Genomic DNA, 24,385 nt, shown 5'->3' on the forward strand with positions numbered 1-24,385 from the left:
CGTTGAGCAGCTCTCTATGAGCGGGTTCATCCTATTTTAAATTTATCTTTTCGTTTGGACAATTCTGGGGCTGTGACATCTCTATGATCCTGAGCACTGTTTAAAGACCACTTAAGTATATATGTATATGATATGCACAAGATGCTAGGGATTCCTACCCCCAAATCTCATTTAGCTGTTTAGGCATCTTTGTACATATGGTTACATATTTCATTACTATGCCTTTCTTTATGATTTAATATGGGTCTCTTTATACCTTTTGCCTTATAAATCAAGACTTGTCTCGTGCACTGGATATATACTTATGGCATTTAAAGGTATATCTCCATTTTTGTATTGCATTGTAACCTAACAGCTCTCTAGCTATCTCCAGGTATCCTCACATAAAAAGTGATATGTACTCAGAATATACTTAAAATGCACTGGATACTACTGGAAAATTTGTTTTATGCACTGGATATAAGTTTATAGCGCTCAAAGGTATATTTCTATACTGCATTGCAGTCTACAGCCTTCAAGCTATTTCCAGGTTTATACTCCCTACAATTGTATCCATTTCTTTCACACAATAAGGGATATCTAATCTGGAATACACTTAAACATGTATTAGGTACTATTGTACTTGCATTTTTGGAATTCTGGGTGCATACATTGTAGCTCCTACTAGTTGATACATATTATAACCGGATGTTTTAGCAACTGTTACTGCATACTATGTACCCTTGGTATTTTTGATAACATTATTCTAGTGGAGAATTCGGTATATGTTTCAAGCCACACTGATATCTCCTTAATTTATGTGTTCATTACAGTAAAGCCAGGCGCAGCTATGATCCTTACCCCACTAGGTCCTTACTTTTAAACTTACACTTGTACATATAACACAGTTTATGTTTTCTTTTCCCTAAGAGGGACTATTAAAGAGTTTTTGTTTTTGGCTCACTGCATGAAAAGACTCCCCACAGTGGGTATCTGCAGTACAAGCCTTTCTGTATCATAAGGATATAAGGTCTATTTGGAGGGCAATCCGGTTTCGAGTTGCCAACCAGTAGCCCTATTTCTTTCTATATATTTCCAGGGGTCAAGCCCCACTATATCCTATAACCACCACAACACTGGCGGAGGGATTTTATCCATCTCCTTCCAGTGCTTGTTCTTTATTTAATATCTGCAAACCAGCACGCTGACATGACCAACAAATCTCTAAATCTCTCTTGGGATGAAAGTTTCATAATGATGAATTTATTTTCAGAAGCTTCTTGATGTTACTTTCCAATTCATTACACTTCTTCAAAATTCTTCATCTTACAAAATAATTCAAGGAGGTTTTTTCTACAAGCTCTATTCTGTCAACTAAGATCCAGCCTCGCTGATCAGAAAAAAATCCACTTAAAAGATGAGCTCCCATCTCTTTCCTCTAAACCAGAACTCTTTCTGAACCCGTTTCAATTTCTTCTGACACTCTTTAAGTTTACAGATTTTAGATACTGATGTTGAATTATACTGTATCTCCAAATAGATGATCTGACAAAATCTCTACCAAGTCTACATTTTCTTGAACAATTTGAGAGTCTCTGAGTCTTATGTCCTTCTAGGGTCACTGGGTTCTGTAGGTTCTCAATTCTGGAGCATGGGAGCTTGCCCATAGGAAAGCATTGGATTAGCTGAGATTGTCAATGCTAATGATCTCAGCCAAGGAGGCGGGCCAGGGGTACAAAGCCAAACGGTGCCCTGGACAATCAGCATCTCCTTATTGAGATGCATTGAATCAAAGCATCTCTATTAGGAAAACTCAGTGTCTCCAAGCAGAGGGTGGAGACACTGAATGTCAGTGCTGCACACTGTGCAGCACTGCCCCAGGAAGCACCTCTAGTTGCCGTCTGAGGAGTGTCCACTGGAAGTATCATCTGAAAAGACAGTGTTTACAGCAAAATGTCTGCAGGGACTATAATGTCCCTTTAATTGTTATGATTAATAGAAATGCATGAACAAATGTTATTATCCAGCTTGGCAGTAAATGCTGAATTGCTTATTAAGAAACTAAAAATGCCAAAATAAACTGCTTTGGCTGCTTTACTATATTTTGCAACACAATATAAATGATTCCCTCTCAAAGATTGTGACCTGCTCACACTCTGATGCGCCTGGAGACATACACGAACGTACACGAATATATAGCTTAGAGCTTCATGTTTTGGGCTAAAGCTCCCTTCATATCTCATATCAACTGTAAATGCCTCGCGTCATCTTCAGCAAAGCATAGGAAAATATAAAGTAATTTGAAATTACAGAGACAATACAGAGAAATCCTCTAAGCCCTCATCTCAATTGAAACCATGTAAGAAATGTTTAAGCAACCTCCATAGGAGTTCAGGGGATTGGAACACAGCAAGTATATATTCCAATATAGATAAACATTCTCACTCCTATATAATAGGAGGAAATTAGCCATATTGTTCATGTTATCTAACAGGATGGCATACATAAACAGACAAGCAAGTTTATTCACTAGACCAGGAAATGTTTAGGCCAGAATATTCAACTTGGCAGTTTGGCTACATTTTGGAATATTATGAACCATATCTGACAATTCCTGATTCAGTAAATACTTTTGAAATACTCTAGAATAAGTGTATTTTGTTGTTCACCATACCACCACCCAGAGATCACAGTTTAAAAACCATGATCTAAAAAACAAACAAACCTCAAACCCTGGAAAGAAATTAGCATTGGTAAGTATTTTAACTTAAAATTACACTCCAGGCACTATAACAAGAATGACGTTGTTTTGGTGCAAGTAGGTACTGCTTAGCTTACCTGAAGATGTGAAACTATAAACAAACAGTTTAACACCAAAGTCATCTAGGTGCTCGATTGCTCTGCTCCTAAATTTCAGTGTCCAAGGCTTCAATTATGAAGACTCAAACTGGGTGCCACTGATAGACTGAGAGCATCAGGTGAAGTTCTCAGCCCATCAGTAGCTTTACACATTTTTAATTTTTCATTTATGGATTCAACTTTTGCAGATAAATAGATGTTAGAAAATTATATATATACACACACATACATACACAGGGCTTGACAAATTCCAGGCGCCAGGTCGCCATGGCAACTAGACATTTCACCCTGGCATCTGGCATTTGCTAAGCCGCACAGGAAACATTAAAGTCGGCCGACACCGGGAGCATGGAGGCGGCGCGTGAGGGAGCAGTAACCTTCCTGCAGTTCCTCTCTGCTCCCTTGCGCGCTGTTTAGTGACATGACATCATCACTACAGAGAGCATGCAGGGGAGCAGAGAGAAACTGCAGGCAGACTGAGAGGAGACACACTGGACGCCAGGGAAAGATCCACTCAGCTCTCCCAAAGGCTGGGTGGATTTAAATAAAAATAGCAATTTGTGAGTGTGTGAGAAAATATGTGTATGTGTGTGTGCTGAAAGGGCCTGTAAAGTGTGTGCGTGTGCATCTAGGGGCTGCATTGTGAGTGTATGTGTATTGGGGTTGTATTGTGTCCTTATCAAGGAGCTGTAGGGTGGGATATTGGCTGTGGTGGGTGCTGGGGACAATGGGGGCTGAGGTGGGTGATGGGGAAGATAGGGGCTCTGGGTGGGATAGGGGCTGAGGTAGGTGCTGGGGGCATGTGGACTGAGGTGAGTGAAGGGGAGATGGGTGGAGGGGGGCATGGGAGATTTACATACCTGCTGACTCTGTAGATTCTGCTGGAGAGGAGAGAAGGGGGCAGAAAGTGATGTAACCCGAGACCCACTTTAGAAAATGGTAATTTTTTGAGACCCACTTGCTTTTAATGCATATTTTAAAAATGAACACCATGGCAATCCACTTTTGAGGCATGTAATTGGCACACCATGGCAATCTGCTGAAGATGGATACAATTGGCACACCATGTCAATCAGTTTTAGAGGCATACAATTGGCACACCATAGCAATCGGCTTCAGAGGCATACAATTGACACACCATGGCAATCAGCTTTACAGGCAGACAATTGAAACATCATGGCAGCTTTAGATGCATAAACTTGGCACATCATGGCAACTTTAAATGCATAACCTTTGCAGATCATGGCAATTATCTTTAGATGCATAAACTTGGCACATCAAGGCATTCAGCTTTAGAAGCATACAATTGGCACACCATGGCAAACAGTCCTAGATGCATGAAGTTGGCACATCATGGCAGCTTTAGAGGCATACAATTGGCACACCATGGCAATCAGCTTTAGATGCATACAATTGGCAAACCATGGAAATCAGTTTTAGATGCATACAATTGGCACACCATGGCAAACAGTCCTAGATGCTTAAAGTTGACACATCATGGCAGCTTTAGAGGTATACAACTGGCACACCATGGCAATCAGCTTTAGGTGCATACAATTGACACACCATGGCAAGCTGTTTTAGATGCATACAATTGGCACACCATGGCAAACAGTCCTAGATGCATACAGTTGGCACATCATGGCAGCTTTAGAGGCATACAACTGGCACGCCATGCCAATCAGCTTTAGGTGCAAACAATTGGCACACCATGGCAAGCTGTTTTAGGTGCGTACAATTGGCACACCATGGCAAACAATTTTAGATGCATAAAATCAGCTTTAGAGGCATACAATTGGCACACCAGGGCAATCAGTTTTAGATGCATATAAAATTGGCACACCATAGCAATCAGTTTTAGATGCATAAAATTGGCATATCATGGCAGTTTTAGTGGCAAAATTCTGGGATATCATGGCAGTTTTAGAGGCAGAAACTTGGCTTATCATTACAGTTTTAGAGGCATAATTTTGGGTATTATGCGAGTTTTGAAGGCAGAAACTTGGCATATCATGGCAATCAGTTTTAGAGGCATACAACTGCTTACTCACAGACTCGGTCAGAATCAGAAGTGCTGTGTCCCATTCTTTTATCCAGGCACCTCACATTGAGTATCTCAGTGGTGGAACTAAAGTAGAGTGGGCCCTGGTGCAAGTACGTTTTCTAGGCCCTGCTCTAGTGCAAGTGTGGAGAAAAGGTAGATCCCCACCTGTTGGAGAACTTCAACAATGCTATACCAGATGGGGATCTACCATTTGCCCATCATTGCAGAGTTATATTTGTGAGCAGTGTTTGAGCATTTGAATCTAAGCATGTTTTTGTATTAAGTATATGTGTGCACATATGGTTGTATTTGTATTGTTGCCATTGGAATATAGTGGTGTACTTGTGTGTAATGTTTGCGTCTGAATGCAGGGGTGTTTGTATGTAGTGTTGGACTTTAAATGCAAATGTGCTTTTTGAGTGTAGTGTTGGTGTTTGAATGAAAGGGTGTTTGTATATAACTTTAGTGGTTTCATACAGGTGTGTGTTTGTATGTAATATTTGCGTTTAATTGCAGTGTGTGTGTAGTGGATGCAGTGTGTGTATATTGTGTATATAAAATATACATATACACAATGTGTGTTTGAACGTAAGCATGTTTTGGTATGGAGTATGTGTGTGGATGTTGGTGTTTGAATGTGTTGGTGTTTGAATGCAGGTGTGCATTTGTGTGCAGTGTATATACTTCCACAGACATTGAAACACGTATAGAGGCACAGACACACAAGTACACACACTGATACAGTGATACACACAAACACACAACACCTAGTTTCCCACACAGAGATACACAGACACTAATACACACTGAACCAATACACACAGACACACATGGACACACAAATACACACAAGTTCCCCTCAGGGACCCCACACAGAACGTTATGGCACCTAAAGAAGACAAGTGTTGAAACACGTTGTGCTTGCTGTATACTGTGAACCTGGACTTTGGCATACCTGTTACCTTAATGTAACGTTTTTATTATTGTGTAAAATGTTGATAAAAACAAAGAAAATGAATAGGGAGGTGCAATGAATAAAATAAACCAGTATTATACTTATATGAGGTGAATCTCTGAATCAACCTTAAAGTAGAAAAATGTACATAGCATAATACTGTAACACATTATAGGCAGAATTAATCGGAGGTAATGGGTCACTCACGATCTGCAGAGCCTTAGGAAGCAGACTCTTGCTGTGAAAGCTTGTGAATAATCAGCTTATTCTGGCTATCTCCAATGATGTTTGGTAATCAGGTATTTTTCTCCCACACCACGGATACAAAACCAGATGGATTTAAATAAAAAGTAAAATAAATGTTGCCTACTTTTATACTGACTGGTTTTGCCTTTTCCTGTTTTTCACTATTGAGGACCAAGTCATCTCTTAAACTTCATTGGAAGTAATAATATTACACCAGAGCTGAATTATCTGAGCCAATTATAAAGACAGGCTCAGAAAAAAATGTGAGTGTGATAACTATAGGATTTCTTCTGATATTGTTACCATATATTGCTAAGACTATACTGCCCTATGAAAAGTGTTTTGTGTTTTTGCAGTGATATCTACCACAGAATATTGGTTATATATATATATATATATATATATATATATATATATCTTTTATATACACACACCTTTTGGGCCACTTATAGGCACTACATTTTATACGGTAAAGGGTATGGACCTCAAGTATATTCTATACTATTACATGCGCTGTACACTACTCTCTACTACACAGATATGCACGCTGACACACAGATACAAAGACATACAGATACACACACAGACCTATAGGTACACATACACAGATACAGACATACAGATACACAGACAGATACATACATATATGCACACTGACATACACACATGCACAGATACATAGACTGAGACATACACACACAGATAGAGACATACAGATACATAGACTGACACATACACAGACATACATATACAGGGCCGTCTTTAATATCACTAGGACCCTGGGCAAAACATTTTCTTGGGCCCCACGGGCAAGGCATTTTCTTGGGCCCCATGGGCACCCCCACTCCCTGGCATGCAATTGCACTTTTCACATACATACTTACACAGACATACACACGGACAGACATACTGACACACACACATATATACTGAGAGGCATGCTGACATACACAGACACAAACACGTCTGACAGACATACTGACACACACACACACACACAACCTGACAGACATCCTAACACACACACACAAAGACATACACTGACAGACATACTGAGATACAACCTACTGACACACATACACTGTCAGATATACTGAGACACACAGACAGACACACAGACATACTGACAGACAGAAACACAGACATACTGGCAGATTCACACTTTTAAATCTACTCCCTGTTTCCTACAAACGCCCACCGGGTGGCCCTTACCGCATGGGCAACCCGGTGGGCCTCCTTAATGTGCGTCCCCAAGATCCTGTGGATACTTAAAAGATCACTATAGTGTCAGGAAAACAAAGCGGTTTTCCTGACACTATAGTGCCCTGAGGGTGCCCCCACCCTCAGGATCCCCCTCCCGTGGCGATGAAGGGGTTAAAACCCCTTCAGCCACTTACCTTAATCCAGCGCTGGGCTCCCTCGGCACTGGTGACCTCTCCTTCCGCCCAACGCCAGCTTTCCCATCCAACGTCACTGGAGCTGAATGCGCGCGCATTCAAAGCGTCCATAGGAAAGCATTTCTCAATGCTTTCCTATGGACGCACTGTGCGATGGAGGCATAATTTGCCTCCAGCGTCGCAGATGCGCCTCTAGTGGTTGTCCGGAAGACAGCCACTAGAGGCTGGCTTAACCCCAAATGTAAACATAGCAGATTCTCTGAAACTGCTATGTTTGCATCTGAAGGGTTAAAACCTGAGGGACCTGGCACCCAGAACACTTCATTGAGCTGAAGTGGTCTGGGTGACTATAGTGTCCCTTTAATATCAAGGAAGCTACAATCCAAACTGGTTTTGGGATGCTTATGGTTGTGTGAGAGTCCCTTACAGCATGTGGCCCTTTAAGTGCAACATATAGCTCTGCATTTAATACTGGAAATGGTTAGAGAGACATTTTGTAAACCTGAGTTAACCCCTTGAGTGCCAGAGGCATGCCCAACGTATTTCAAAACACGCATAGGGCTAATGTTTAGTTGCCACCAGATTTCCCCTTTGAATTGCAGACTCCCATGCCAAGCCTAGGGGTGGGCAATGTGTTGTTTTGCTGTTTAATCTGCACTTTTTATTATCTGAACTGAAATCCCTGCTGCTGTTTTGCATCATTTTTATTAACCTGTTCAGTGCTGGAAGCCACTGCAACTAAGTCTACCCATTACATACCCTAAAAGTTCCTGACAGGAAATGTTTCACCAGGCCTTCTCTTAACCACTAAGTGACAAAGAAACATGTCAACTATTTGTGCACTGCTTGTTATTGTGCAGGGAGCACACTGACACTCGAAGGGTTAAAACCACTATCAGAAAATAATTTGCTTGTATGGAGAAAAGGATATCTACTTTCAAAATGAAAAAAAATAAAATAAAAATGTATTTAGAACCTTAAAGGAAGAGCAAACACATTGTGATCTATATCCCAAGCAGTGAATTAAAAACAGAGAATTCTTTAATTTTTTAAAAGTTTTGGCCCCAAATATAGCATATTCCAATTTACCCATAATCCCAGCTTGAATATTTCAGACTGAACATTTGCAAATTAGCTTTTCAGTGAAATTCGCTGTTTAGTGAAAATACCCCAAAGTGATTTGTGATGCTTATAGGTTGCAAACACTGCAATAAAATGGCAATATTATTAACCCCTTAAGGACAGACGACGGATATATTCTGTCATGATTCCCTTTTATTCCAGAAGTTGTGTCATTAAGGGGTTAAAAAAAATAAAGGACTTGCTCTAAGCAATATATATGAATGGTCATGAGATGCTTGCCAGAACTGGTAGAGAATTTTGCTTCCGTAATAAAATAGCATTTATATTTGTTTTAACTCATAACTTGAGTGTCAGAGAGTGTGAAATGCTTTTCCCAGACACCTGGTACATACAGGGTTAATAGTGACTTGTTTATAAACTGATTATTGGAGGATTATATTAGGAATATTGGTCTTACTGCATGGTACAATAAATACATTTACATGGTCTAAATGTTCTTCCCCCAGCACTACACAATCCTTCTCCTCTCCCCTTTACATAATATCTTTTTAAATGAAATCCTGATTAAATATGGTGTACATCACTGGGTTCAAAGAGCTGTTACAGTATCCAAACCAGAAGAAAAATTATCAGCTCGTACATATAGCAGAGAGAGTGTATGTAAAAAAGAAAGGGAACCAGCAGATGACAAACACCTGAATGACTACAGACAAGAAAAATGTGAACCTCTTCTCACACTTTTAAGTTTACTCCCCGTTTCCTTAATCAATAGAGAAAACTACCTTAATAAAGAGATAGAAAGTGTTTCTTTACAGTGCCAAAAATGTAAAAGCTGCTCAACACTAAAAGTGGAATACCCCTTACCCACAATAAAAAACAAATATACAGAAATAAGGTATACAAATTATACCAAACAAGTGGAGCGCTCTAAACAGTAGAGGGGTTTACTCACCCCGTTGGTACAGTGACAGTCTTGAAAAACTTGAATGTACATATAAAAGGAAACAAAAACAAGAAAAACAAAAATATAGTGCAGATGTTCCAAAAATGGATAATTGGTAGTAAGTAATGACTGAAACCACTCACATGGACAGGAGCCTATATGGTATTGGCTCCGTAAAAGGATCCTTTATGCTTTTAGGGCAGCAACACACCCCTTTATCCCAGGTTGTGTCCCTCCAGGAGTATACAACGAGAAGAAAAGCAGAAAAACAACTCTGTAGAATTGCACATACTATAATGGTATTTTGAGATATAAATAGTTGTTCTCACCTTCTGCAGAGCCCTGAAATCCCGGCTCTGAGGTTGATAAACAATGTGCTACTTTAGAGGGGGAATAGCACTCTCCCCAATGGAGTTCCTGATGGCTAGAAAGGACTTTGGACTAAAGTATAAAATAGTAAATAACATTTATTGATAATGCATTAAAAACTAAATAAATGGGTACTTAGAAAGTAAAAAGATCCAATAAAAGTCCAATAAAAAGTCCAGAATAATCAGCTAAACGCGTTTCACTCTATGAGCTTCCTCAGTAGCTGCATGATAGCCTCAGGAATTGGAATTTGTGATTAATTCCACACCATGTGACTTCAAGAGGAGGATCCACAAGGACTTTCAAACATTTAAAAAGAAGCCTGAGGCTATCATGCAGCTACTGAGGAAGCTCATAGAGTGAAATGCGTTTAGCTGATTATTCTGGACTTTTTATTGGACTTTTATTGGATCTTTCTACTTTCTAAGTACCCATTTATTTAGTTTTTAATGCATTATCAATAAATGTTATTTAATATTTTATACTCTAGTCCAAAGTCCTTTCTAGCCATCAGGAACTCCATTGGGGAGAGTGCTATTCCCCCTCTAAAGTAGCACATTGTTTATCAACCTCAGAGCCGGGATTTCAGGGCTCTGCAGAAGGTGAGCACAACTATTTATATCTCAAAATACCATTATAGTATGTGCAATTCTACAGAGTTGTTTTTCTGCTTTTCTTCTCGTTGTATACTCCTGGAGGGACACTACCTGGGATAAAGGGGTGTGTTGCTGCCCTAAAAGCATAAAGGATCCTTTTACGGAGCCAATACCATATAGGCTCCTGTCCATGTGAGTGGTTTCAGTCATTACTTACTACCAATTATCCATTTTTGGAACATCTGCACTAAATTTTTGTTTTTCTTGTTTTTGTTTCCTTTTATATGTACATTCAAGTTTTTCAAGACTGTCACTGTACCAAAGGGGTGAGTAAACCCCTCTATTGTTTAGAGCGCTCCACTTGTTTGGTATAATTTGTATACCTTATTTCTGTATACTCCCCGTTTCCTACCTTGAAGGATTGCTTCCCTGGTGGCCAGAGTGGTGGCTGAGGCTGGCAGTCTGGACCAGCCCTCCTCCTCTCTGCTTCCCTGGTGTGGTCACTCCCGCGTGGCTCTCTCTGGGAGGAAGTGACTCACGGCAGTCACTTCCTCTCATGCTGCCGAAAGGAAAAGGGGCCAGGTCGTGCTGTTAAAGGGCCACAGAGTGCGACCGGGCCCCTGCTTACAAACGCCCACCGGGTGGCCCTTACTGCATGGGCCACCCGGTGGGCCCCTGTGTGCGTCCCAAAGATCAGCATGCACTGGGGGCCCATGGGTGGAGGGTTGGGGGGAGAAAGTTGTTGAGGGAAGCGGGGCCCACGTGGCAGCTGCCTTGGGCCCCCAGAGGTAAAAGGGCCTGCGGCAGCTTCCCCGTTTGCCCCGCGTTAAAGACGGCCCTGTACATATACACACAGACAAACACTCAGATACACAGACATACAGATATGCACACCGACATACACACATGCACAGACATACAGATACACACATTGACACAAGCACAGATACACACACAGTGATGCACACACACATATACAAATACTACAGACACCCAACAAGCGCATACACATACCTTTTGGATTGCTACTGCTGGCTGAGGGTATTTTCTCTCTGGGTCCGCCCCACCCCCATTCGCAGCTCCCTCCAGAGCAGCTTGATATGTTACAGCTGGGAGTGTGTGTCTCCCAGCACTCTGGGCAGGTTAGAAATGGCTCGGTCGTGCTATTAAAGCGCTGCAGCTCAAGACCGGCCTCGCATAGCACATGTCCATCGGGTAGCCCTGAATGCATGGGCCACCCAATGGACCCGCTCACCTTGCGATCCCCGGCCCGTGCGGTTGCACCGCTGCCGTTACCGGGGTTTTTCCCTTCAGATTAGAGGCAGTGCTTTACCAATGGGATTTCTAATCTGGAGGGAAAAAACAGGCAGGCAATTCTCCAAACTTTTTTTAAAACCCTCCCCCTTATTAAGTACTTTCCTTTAAATGTCAGCTTACCACAAACAACCCCAGTTCTTTGCCTGCTTTTGGCAGGGGATTTACAGGACTAAAAAGGAGAAACTTACCAGCAGCAACCTCTGTTTGCCAGGAGCTCTCAGATCTGTCGCAAGTGTGTTTCTCACCTGCCCTCCAACACACTGTGAGACAATTTAAGGTAAGAAATATAGCTTTTATTTTAAATGGCTCTAGCCTGAATCCTAAAGGGAAATCATTTTTTTTTCCCTGTCTCTTTCTTTCCTCAGTATGTCTAATCCTGAGATTTCGGAGAAATCGACAGAGAATGGGAAATGTTCAGCAAAATCCAAGCATTTAAGTTGCTCTGTATGTTTCCAACCTATGCCAGATGGATATAAAAGGAAACTTTGTTTTCTATGTTCCAAAGAGGCTTCGGAGGAAGCTAAAAAATCTGAAATGTCCACATTTCTTAGCTGGTTGCAACAGAGTATGCAGCAAACCTTTGTGGAAATGCAATCTGCAGCTATGCAGACAGCCCAGGCTTCGGTTGCTCAAGATTTACAGGTAGTGAAACAATTTAAGAAAAGGCAGAGAGCATGGGAAGATTCAGATGCAAGCTCAGGTACTTGTGCTTCTGATTCTGGACAAGATTCTGCTAGTGATTCGTCTGGGGAGGAATTTGCCTTTCCAGAGGAAGCCATTGGGAAATTAATAAAGGAAGTGCAGAACATTATGGAGGATGGGATGTCAGGAAAAAGAACTAACGTTTTCCCTTTACATCCACAGCTTAAGGAGTTGGTTTTAACAGAATGGAAATTCCCAGGTCATAAACCGTTAACAAAATACTTTAAAACTCTTTCCTCCAAAGAAGCGGACCAGGACTGCCTGCTGGATACAGTCCCTGTAGTAGACGTTCCTATAGCTCAGATAGGAAAGAAAACTGCGTTACCTATAGGTGACTCGAGTGGTTTAAGGGATGTGATGGAAAAGCGTATGGACTCATCTTTAAAGAAAATGTTTGCTTCCTCAGCGGCCAAGACAAAAGCACTTATTGCAGGAACATCCGTGGCTAAAGCCCCAAAACATTGACTAGAAGAACTAGAGAAGGTTTATGCAGGAGAATCAAAGGAAGATCCAGTAAATCTGTTAAAAAATATCAAAATGATTGCAGATTTTTTGGTAGATGCTTCTTCAGAAAGTCTGAAATTATCTGCTAAGAATTTGGGTCTAACGACAGTATCTAGAAGAGCACTTTGACTTAGAAACTGGTCAGCTGACGCGGCATCAAAACATTATTTGTGTGACTTACCCTTTGAGTCTGGTAGACTGTCCGGGTCTAAACTGGATGATCTGTTAAAACAAATGAAGGAAGGGAGAAAGGCCTTGCCTGAAACCCACAAGAAGCAGGTTTGGAACCGAAAAATGGGGATACAACCCTCATTTAGAAGTTCCTTTCGCAGGAACTACTATAGGGGTCAACAAAAGACAGTTTTCAATTACAGAAAGAAAGAAAGAAAGATTCACGGACAAGAGAAATAGAATGTTGTGACCCCAGGCCAGTGGGAGGAAGATTGACCCACTTCCTAAATCACTGGGAAAGTACGACATCCGATCGCTGGGTTCTCTCAGTAATAAAGAGCGGGTACGGTCTGGAACTGGCAAATACCCCAAAGAGATTTTTTTTTTATGTTCCAAGGTTCGTTCTCAGGAAACAGAGATAGCTCTGATGCAAGAAGTGTCAAGACTCCTGCAGAAGAGAGTTGTGGAAGAAGTACCCCTAAGAGAAAGACGTCAGGGCACTTATTCAAGGCTATTTTTGGTGCCAAAGACAGATGGTTGTTTCAGATCCATACTAGACCTAAAAGCCGTAAACAAGTGTATTATAAAAAAGAAGTTCTGTATGGTATCAATAAAATCAGCTACACTTCTTATTCAACCAAGAAATTGGTTTGCCTGGATTTAAAAGACGCATATCTTCACGTGCCCATAGCAGAATCCAGCAAAAGGCTATTAAGATTTGCAATCTGCATCCGATCGGTAACCAGGCATTACCAATTCAAAGCCCTTCCATTCGGCCTTTCATCTGCGCCCAGGGTGTTCACAAAGCTGCTAGTAGTCATCTCAGCATACCTAAGAGGTTTGGGGATCTATGTCATCCCTTATTTGGACGACTGGCTTTTGATTGCGGAATTAAAAGAACAACTAACGTTAGACCTAATTACAGCTTTACAAGCTCTAAAAAATCATGGTTGGCTAATAAATTTCAACAAATCGGAATTAGTTCCAGTTCAAAGGATTCAGTTCCTAGGTCTAATCATAGACTCAATCTCTATGAAGATTTTCCTGCTGGAAGAGAAGAATCAAAGATAAAGCAATCAATTCAAAGGCTCAGAGAAAAAGGTGTTTTTTCAGTCAGAGAAGCAATGAGTTTACTGGGTCTTTTTACGGCTTCTATCCCTGCGGTCAGTTGGGCAAAAGCCAGAATGAGGCCTCTTCAGAGAAACATTCTACAAGTTTGGAATCGACAGACAGACAGCCTGGATGGGCTGATGAAATTCAACAATCAGACATTAAGGAGTCTTCAGTGGTTGACCTCTTTTCGATTCCTGCAAGCAGGTCTTTCATTCCAAATGAAATCCTTCAGAATATTAACAACAGACGCCTCAGCACTAGGCTGGGGGGCCCATTTAGGAGACCTAAAGAAGCAGGGGCTTTGGCAAGAAAAGGATGTGAGAACTTCCTCAAATTTCAAAGAATTTAAGGCAGTATGGATGGCTCTCCTTGCTTTTCAGTTCCAGATAAAAAATCTGCATATTCAGATACGTTCAGACAATCGAACGACAGTTGCATTTTTGAACAAACAAGGCGGTACAAGATCAACAAAATTAGAAAGTCTATGTTTAAAGATCATGCTATGGTCGGAAGTTCACCTTCTATCAATCTCAGCAGTTCACATAATGGGAAAATTCAACGTATTAGCAGACGCCCTGAGTCGTCATCACTTAAAGCAAACAGATTGGTCCCTTTCGTGCAGAATGTTCAAGCTTATATCAGACCGCTTCGGTTGTCCAGAAATAGACCTTATGGCCTCCAGGACAAACAGGAAGACAAGACGATTTGCATCTCTGAACCCTGCAGACAAACCAGATATCATAGATGCTCTTTCAGTGCCATGGAAGTTCAACCTATCATATGTATTCCCACCGGTAGTACTTATTCCCAGAGTGCTTCAAAAGATCAAGTTGGAAAGAGTAAGGATTATCATAACCCTCCCTTGGTGGCCAAGAAGAAGTTGGTTCTTCTAAACATACCAGGGGCCACCTTTTGGAAACTTCCCCTATCGGAAGAAATTTTGGAACACTCCATGGTACCTCTTCCAACCCTACAGAGATTCCAATTGACGGCTTGGTGTCTGAAATCCAGATTTTAAAGAGTAAAGGTCTAGATCCTGAGGTTATAAAATTTTTATTGGCTACTAACAAAGAATCAACGTCTAAAATTTACTCCAAGATTTGGAAGAAATTTTGTCAGTGGTGTTGTAGGTTTAAAGAGAACCCTGTTTCCACCTCCATCCAAAAGATTCTCAAATTCCTTCAGATGGGATTTGCGAGGGGATTAAAGCCACCATCTTTAAAATTACAAGTTTCAGCTATCAGTTTCTTTTCTTTCAGATGTTTAGCTTCAAACATTCTGATATCTAGATTCTTCAGGGCTCCGGGCCGTTTGGTTCCCAACATTAGGGAAACCTGTCCGCCCTGGGATCTAAATTTAGTATTATCCGCTCTTTGTGAGCCGCCTTTTGGACCTCTAGAAGAGGCGTCTCTGAAGATTATATCATTAAAAACTGTCATTTTGGTGGCAATCACATCAGCCAAGAGAGTGGGTGAACTCCAAGCTCTACGGGCAAATTTTCCTTTTTTGTTTTTTCATCAAGACAAGGTAGTTTTAAAGCTCGATCCATCTTTTATTCCTAAGGTTTTGACCTCATCTAACATCAATCAAGAAGTGGTATTGTCTACTTTTTGCCAAAATCCATCCAATGCCTTGGAAAGAAAATTTCACTGCCTAGACGTGAAGAGATGTCTTATGCAATATCTTAAATCTACTGAATCTTTCAGAAAGGATAACAGCCTGTTTGTCTTAGTCAATGGCGCAAGGAAAGGTATGAAGGCTTCAAAGAGTTATCTGGCTAGATGGCTGAAGGATTGTATTCATTTAGCTTATTCCACAAGTATTGCGGAAATTACAGGCTCCGTAAAGGCCCATTCAACTAGAGCTATATCTACGTCCTGGGCTCTGCGAGCGGCGGCTACACCTTCCTAGATTTGTTCAGCGGCCACTTGGTCTTCGCTTCATACATTCTCAAAACATTACAGGTTAGACATACTGGCCTCAGAAGATGCAGCTTTTGGGCGAAAGGTGCTACAAGCAGTGGTGAAATGAATCCCGCCCTAAGGAATTGCTTTGTCATATCCCATTGGTAAAGCACTGCCTCTAATCTGAAGGGAAAAACATAAATTTTTACTTACCGTAAATGTTTTTTTCCTGAAGATTAGAGGCAGTGCTATAATTCACCCCCTTTTTTCTAATAAACTCAGAATTGTGCAGGTACGCGGCTTGTGTATTTTCTGGGGTTATTTGTGGTAAGCTGACATTTAAAGGAAAGTACTTAGTAAGGGGGAGGGTTTTAAAAAAAAGTTTGGAGAATTGCCTGCCTGTTTTTTCCCTCCAGATTAGAAATCCCATTGGTAAAGCACTGCCTCTAATCTTCAGGAAAAATAAATTTACGGCAAGTAAAAATTTATGGTTTTTTTGCATACGCCCTGGGGGACTGATTTGAACCCTTGGGGGTACACGTACCATGGGTTGGGAACCCCTGATATAGAAGATGAATTTAACTTTCACTGAATGTTCATTCATTTTCTTCATCAGCCCAGAATTGAAAATCTAGGGTATCGTAGGTTTCTCCAAGGTAGGTATTAGTGTACCTAAGGTTACAGGTTGGGAGGAAGAGCAGGTTAGAACTTGATTAGAGGATTTTTCAGGAGGAATAGCTTCCACATGCCTCATGGCATCCAGATGACTTTCATATAAGCAGAGTTCTTTAATAGGCATGATAGTGCCATCACTGGCTTTTTCAAGACCAGGGGCACAAAATGGAGGTTTTGCCGTATTCTTCTTGTTTGCGGATTGGATGATGGGAGTAGTAGCCGTAGCAGCCACCATAGGTTCTTCCATGAATAGTTCTTCTCCAGTCTCTTCCCTGTCAGAGGGTAGTTCATCATTCAAGTAATTTTCATCTACAAGGTAAGATGATAGGGAGTCGTCAGAAGAGTAATGGGTTTTCTGAGGGTCAGATATGCAGTCCTCATGGTCTTTGTTTGAACGAGAGCTTGTTTCTGGGGTCTGTATCTGTGGTTGAGTGCTTACAGGAGGTTTAGGAAGTTTTCTTGGACAGAAGGTAATTCAGTGTCCGGTATCACCAAAATAATAACATAAATTGTCTTGTCATCTTTTTTTCCGTCTCAAGTTTAGAGAACGGTTCTCTTTTCCTGCTTTTCATGGAAGGTGAGATTGGTTTGGTCTTTTTCTCTGGGTGTTTCTTTTCAGGGGTAGTGCTGGAACCTGATTGAATCACACATTTCATTGCTTTACAATAAACATTCGGCTAAGATCTTCAAAACATTAGTTAACCCTGGTCTCTGTTTTAAGGCCTTTTACATTCTGTCATGGTTCTGATCAGGTCAGACAAGAGACTTATGCCGGGGTTGACTTCAGGTAGTTTATTTGAGCTATTAGACATGGTTAGACAAAAGGTAACAATAAGAATAACAGGAGAAAGAGGGAAAATGTATAATAAAGACAAAGGGGGAAAGCAGAACCTAGAAACAGAATTACAGGTGAGTATTAAAATAGGAATTTAGGTAATATGCCCCAAAACAGGTTTACAGGAGACAGGGAAACAATTTAATAAAACTACACAGGAATATAAAGGATAAAGTAAAACAGGTTAAAGCAGCAATTGTGGTGATCAGCCTCTTTGGTTTCTAATCAGAACTGCAGTACTTCATACTGCACTATTGAACGGAATAACGTTTGGTAAGCCATATATATATTTGAGCGCTCCACTTATAGGTGCAGGTCTTTGTCACTTACACCGCACTATAATCTACCATAAGAAAACAAAGTCCAGTAAAGAAATAAAGCAGGTTTGTGTTGGAGATCAGGTTGGAATAAATCAGGATGGTTGAAGGTAAGTAAGGGTGGAGCAGGTTTTCTTTAGCAAGAGCCAGGAACAGAAGACTTGTCAGAGTCAGAACACAACTTCTCTCAATGAAAAGGTCTCTTGGTTTTGTCGGGTGTGGCCTTTTATAGCAGATATAAATCATGCCATGCAGGTGAGAGAGACTGAGGTGACTACTAGCTAGGGAGGCCACTAGTGGGGAAAACTGGAACTGTATTTAAATAAAACAGAAGAAATGAAACATGTTCCTGGTTGTCAGGATAGGACCCTGACAATTACCTTCCAAACATGTAAAAGAATCCCAAAGATTAGGACTTTGAAGTAAAGCATGAGAAGAGAAAATGCAGACATAGACAAGGAACACGAGACAGTGAATGTAATTTTATATGATATTATTTTCATAGGAAATGGTATTGTAAAGGGTTAAGGGGGAGAGAAAAAAAAGCAAGCAAACAGTGCTAGAAGGGGATCATCATCTTCTGCACTGTTTGCTTGTTTTTTTTTTTTCCTCTCTCTCCCCTTCACTCTGTGATCTTCGCCCAAGATATTTACGAGCCTCTGCGAAAATGGTGTCCATTTTCTATCAAACCTGTGTCTTATCTGCACTCATGTTGCTTTAAACCCTGTATCACAACTCAACTTTTAATTCTATTTATTGTCTTTGCACAGAAATGCTTTAGACTTGAGAAAGGGAGGTTCTTCCGAAAGCTTGCCATTACAAAATTCTGTTAGTCAATAAAAAAATACAAGATACTGCCGTAATGGTTCGGGGCAATATTGCCGTAATGGTTAGTTGTAGTCGGGGACATAAGCCGTAAGTGTACTGATTATACCAGAGTATGAAAGTCGGTTGAGGTGTGCCGTAAACGACGTATGAGGTAGGCCTGAAATAAAAGAGGGCCCACCCAGGAATGGTTTATAGAGGGTTGTGGTGGGAGGGATGAACCCGGCTATTCCAGTGCTGAACCAGAGGGGGCCTGAGCATTTATAGCCGGGTAACCCCTCCCACAACTACAGGCTATGCCTTACTATTTGTAGTCGGGGACATAAGCCGTAAGTGTACTGATTATACCAGAGTATGAAAGTCGGTTGAGGTGTGCCGTAACCGACGTATGAGGTAGGACTGAAATAAAAGAGGGCAAAAAGGTTGGAGTAAACAATTCATTTTATTTATACACAGATTACATAGCAAGACCTTTGAATGCTGATCTTAGTTCTATTTCTGGTTGTGGAATGTAAACCGCTGATTTCCACCGACCTAATCTTTTAATTATGTGAGATGGTACGCCATGACTAGAGGCTGCTGAAGCGGCTCCGATTCTGAATGAGTGACCGGAAAATCCTGTGGGATTGAGGCCGAGTCGGATGAACAGAGTTCTGACGTACTGAATGAACTTGGCCGTTGTTAAGGGTAGACCTTGGAGTGCGAGTAGTGGGGTGTTTTGATTGAGACCTGTGAGGGAGGCCAAAAAGGTGTCGAATACTGCGACCGGGCACCACTGATTGCCCGTGGGGTAGTAGCAGATCTTAGTCGGTGGGCCTACTTGGTTAGTTTTTGTGCGACCTAGGCTGAGAACGTAGTGATCTGTGTTTCTCTGGAGATTTGAAATGTAGAGAGGCTGACAAGAAACACTATTGGTAGTGAATTCGTTTGGACGTAGAAACCCATAGAAAGCTAGGTATGCCGCTGTCTTGATAACCAGGTTGGTATGGGATTCGAAAGGTTTGGAGTCCAAAATATTGGAGAGTGAGCGGAACTTGGGACCGTCTATCGGTAGTCTAGACGAGGTAGTGGGTATGTCTAATCTCAGTATACCTTTTAATATGTTTTTTACGGGATAGGAAGATATGAAGGGTTTAGTACTAGGGTAGGCACTGATGATATGATGTTGTATACCCGAGAGATATAGTTTAATGGTGTTCAATGCTAATTTTAGGTTAAGGTGGCAGAAAGAAATAAAGGCGATAATGGAGTCTAAAGAATGGGTGTTGGTTAACTGATGGTCTGTTGTGAATTTGGTGTATAAGCTAAATGCTCGATTATAAGCGCGGGATGTGTTTGTGGATAGGGCTGCTCCGGCTAGGTATCTGCTGTGAGATAGCAGTCTTTCTAGTCCAGGATGAGGTCTCGGAATGGAGGGGTGCTGACCGGTCTGGAGTTGGCTGTGGGGTGTGTCTTGAAGAAAACCTGTAAGTTAAATCGAGACAATGCATCAGCGGCTATGTTGGTTTTCCCTGGGATGTGGATGCAAGTGATATGGAACTGTAGTGTCGCTGCTAACCAAGTCAGCCTTCGAATCAGTCTCATGATGGTGAGTGAGGAGGATCTACCCTTGTTTATTATGTCACAGGCTGGTTTGTTGTCGGAAAAGCATTTTACCGCTTTCCCCTGCCATAAGTGTCCCCACACTCTTGCGGCTGCCACTATTGGGTAGATCTCAAATAGAGCCGATGTACTCGGAAATGAGGGTAGACCTAGGGTTTCTACCGGCCATGAATCTCTGAACCAGTCATTGATATAGATTGCTGCGAACCCTGTGTGAGCTGCTGCATCGGTCCAGATGATGGGTGAGGAGTCTGATAAAGGTGTAATGAACATGGCTACCCCATTCCAATGAGTTAGGAACCGTAACCACATGAGTAGGTCTGCCCTTGCGTGAATATCTAGCGATATCCTGCTGGAGTCCGTATTGAGAAACGGGAGGAGGTTCAGCAATCTTGAGATAAACGCCCGACCTTGGGGAATGATTTTCATGGCGAAGTTTAACGTGCCCAGTAGGGATTGTAGGTCTGACCTGGTACACGTGTCCTTCCCCAGAAAATACTTTACCATCTCAATGATCTGCTGCACCTTCTCACGAGGGAGACTAGCCTGATACCTAAGAACGTGAGTTTTGAAGTAGGGCCTATTGTCTTAGCTTGAGACAGTGGCACCCCCAATGCTGTAAATAAGGCCAACGTTTTCTGGAGACTAACTGATGCGGACTGAGGTGGTTCTATCGTCAGGAAGTCATCCAGATAGTGCAGAACAGCGGGACAGTGAGTGACATTAAGGAGTAGCCAGCATAAAGTGTCGGCAAAAATGTCTAATAATTTCGGGCTACTTTTTGCTCCGAAGGTAAGGCGGGTGGCAAAGTAATATTTGTTTTCCCATTTGATGCCGTGCACGTGCCACAGGGACGGGTGAATGGGTAGGAGCTTGAAGGCGTTGGAAATATTGGTTTTTCCTAACCAGGCTCCCCCCCCTGCCCTCAGAATGGATTGAATGGCATCATCTACTGTGGTATACTGCAGGGAAAACTCTTCCGAAGGTATTAACGAATTGATGCTGGGAGTAGGTAAAGAATGAGGAGCGGACAAGTCGTAGATAAGTCTTTTTTTATTGTTGGACTTGCCAGTGGCAATACCTATAGGGTTGGTGCGCCAGCTGGCGAAAGGAGGGTGAACAAAGGGGCCTATGATAAAGCCGTTAGTCAATTCGGTCTTGAGTAGTGACTGTGTAGTGATTGGGTCAAGGATAGCTGACTGTAAGTTGGGACATTCTAGAACACCTGTGGGGAGTGTGACTAGACCCGTGTGGAAACCTTCAGTGAAGCCCTGAATGAGGAAGTCGACTAAGTGAAGGGAAGGGTGTGCCTGGAGGTAAAATGCCAGGTTGTCGATGCTAACTTCGGTTAGTCATTGTTTGGGGTACAGACGATTGGGGCACATAGTTTTTGCATGTGCCCGGAAGCAGATTGAGCAGACGTGCAGCAGTCTGCAAGAACTGAACCCACAACTTCCTGAATTGAAGTTGTTGCAGATCTGCGCTTTGCCAAGGTATATAATGGGTCTGCCCAACTTGTCCTTCAATCCTCTGTGTTCTGTAGTGGAGGAACCGAAGGTAGCCCGACTAGTGGTAGGAAGGTTAGGATCGACTGGGCACAGGTTGGTGGAGTGTGAGATAGAGGCGCATAGGGCACAGGATGGAGGCTTTTGGCCCGCGAAATGGCGGCAGAAGAGTTCAGTATCCATGTTACTCCAGTTGGTATGAGTGTTAAATTGAGTTATGGATGCTGCCGCCTTGGCCGAAAAAGATTTGTGGTAATCATAGAAGGAAAAACCCCCATACTTGTGTCCTAAGTCCACCAACTTGTGCATGTACAAGTCCAATTCCTCCCTACGGTGAGGGGAAGTGGAACAGATTACGTCATGGTAGAGGCCGAAGGCAAGGACGAATTCCGGTATGGTGAGCTTCCGGTTGAGCCTGGGATCTCTGGCTTTTAGCACAACCGAAAGATCACCGTAGCAATAAGCCTTGTTCTCTACGACATCTTGTGATGCGATTAGCAGAGAAACCAGGTTTATGTCCTTGCCTTCCAGAATGTCTTTGCGTATTGTAGGGGGTACGAAATGTGCAGGCGTGATGATGTGGGAGGATGTGCTTGGTATTGGGTTTATGGTAGTGTCATTACCGTGGGGGAGGAGGACCGGAGTGAGGATTGGTGTGGGCGAGGTGACTGTCGCCGTCTGGGGAGTTTCCAGTTTATCCAGCCTGGTGCTGATCGTGGTAATTGAGGCCAAGAGGGATGACATCAGACCCTTGATCTCATTATAGTTTTCTGAATGCAGAACTACTCCAGGTTGGGGAGTACAAGCATTAGAAATGTAAAGTTTGTATAGTTCTGCTTTGCGGGCTGTAGCTGGATACGGGACACCCATGCGACGTAGTTCAGCCGCGAGCTTGGGGATGGTCCATGACCGGAGAGCGTATGGGCTGGCTGGTTCTAGGTTCTCGGTGGGTGTGCTTGGGCCGGCCGGAGTGGCGGGTCTGGTAGGGGTTTCAGGTATGGCCAGCTCTTCTTCTTGGTCATGGGATTGAGACATACTAAAAAATGAAAAATAGGGTAAGAGACGGGTTTTGATTCTGAGCGAAGTTGCCTGAGTCAACTGGTGCTAGCTATGCCGAGCCGGCGAAACATTATCTGTCTTATGAGGAAGGTGAGGCCCTACTAATGCCAAGTGGCGAGAGAGGCTCTATCTATGTGGAGGGCCGGTTGGACGAGGGACACCTAAATGACGTGGCGGTAACGTTGGCCTCTCTGTGACTGTAACAAGACAAAGTAGGTTGGCTGTGACTGGTGAGACCCTAGCTGACCACCAAGGGTGGTTGTTGTGAGGCTCTGTCTATGCGTTGGGCCGAGGGGCGAATACCTCCGACGAGGATGGGTGTATGCCTCCCAGGAACATTTTAATTTACAATAACTTAGCTACAGGCTGTACGCCAGTTGTCACCAGTTGACTGCCCTATATATGTATATATATATATATACTGGGTCGGGGTGGAGTGATCGTCGTGCGACCGTACCTATTTGTTTGTTGTACGAGTTTCCAACGTTGGGTTTTGGAGGGATTTATAGATTATTATTATTTCCTTTCCGTCTGTGAAATAAAACATATGGTTAGGGACGGCTAATTGGTTTGGGCTTGAAAATATATATATATATATTTTTTTTTTAAAATTTTTTTTTTTAGTAAAATGGTTTTACCTGTTAACGCTTTAAATAACGATGTTGATTTGGATGATAGCTTGGACGTCAGGTGGGGTAATAATCTGGGGGTAGAGTTAGAAGTTATCCTTTGTATCCTCTCTGTTAAATATCGGTTAAGGATAAAGTGCGGTGAAACTTAAATATTTACCAGTGGTAGGCTAGGAATGGGAGTCCGATGATGGCTCCGAGTATCAGGGGAGTTGTTGAACCAGGATTCGAATTGGGCCAGGAGTGAATCCTGAGGAGATGGACGTATTTGGTTTAAGTCGTGACTTTTATGTGGAGGGCATGATAAAGGACGGGACAACCCCTGACATGGGGTAAGCTAATCCTTACCGAGTGCGTAAAGACAAAAGTTTAGCTTTAAATATCTAATTGTATTATTAATTAATTTTTTTTTTTTTTTTTATAAAACACCTGTGTAGTTGATAGGTAACCTCACCCGGTTTTTGGAAATGTGTGACAGGTTCAAGTAAACATTTGAACAAAACATATTACACATGAAAACATTATGATATAATAGCCAGGAGTATAACTTAATAGTGAAATCTGGGGAAAAAGAAGGGGAAAAAAAAACAAACAAACATATATACTGCTTATTTTAACATTGTGTCATAATATGTGTGGCCACCAGGGGTCGTCTGTTTTTTTTTTTTTTTTTTTTTTTTTTTGAGAAAGTAAACGGATATAAATATATTTCGTCCACCAGGGGGCGTTGTGAGCTGACATGCGTTTTGTCAGCAA

This window comes from Pelobates fuscus, chromosome 7 (genome assembly GCF_036172605.1).
Source record: "Pelobates fuscus isolate aPelFus1 chromosome 7, aPelFus1.pri, whole genome shotgun sequence".
In the NCBI taxonomy this organism is placed as follows: domain Eukaryota; kingdom Metazoa; phylum Chordata; class Amphibia; order Anura; family Pelobatidae; genus Pelobates; species Pelobates fuscus.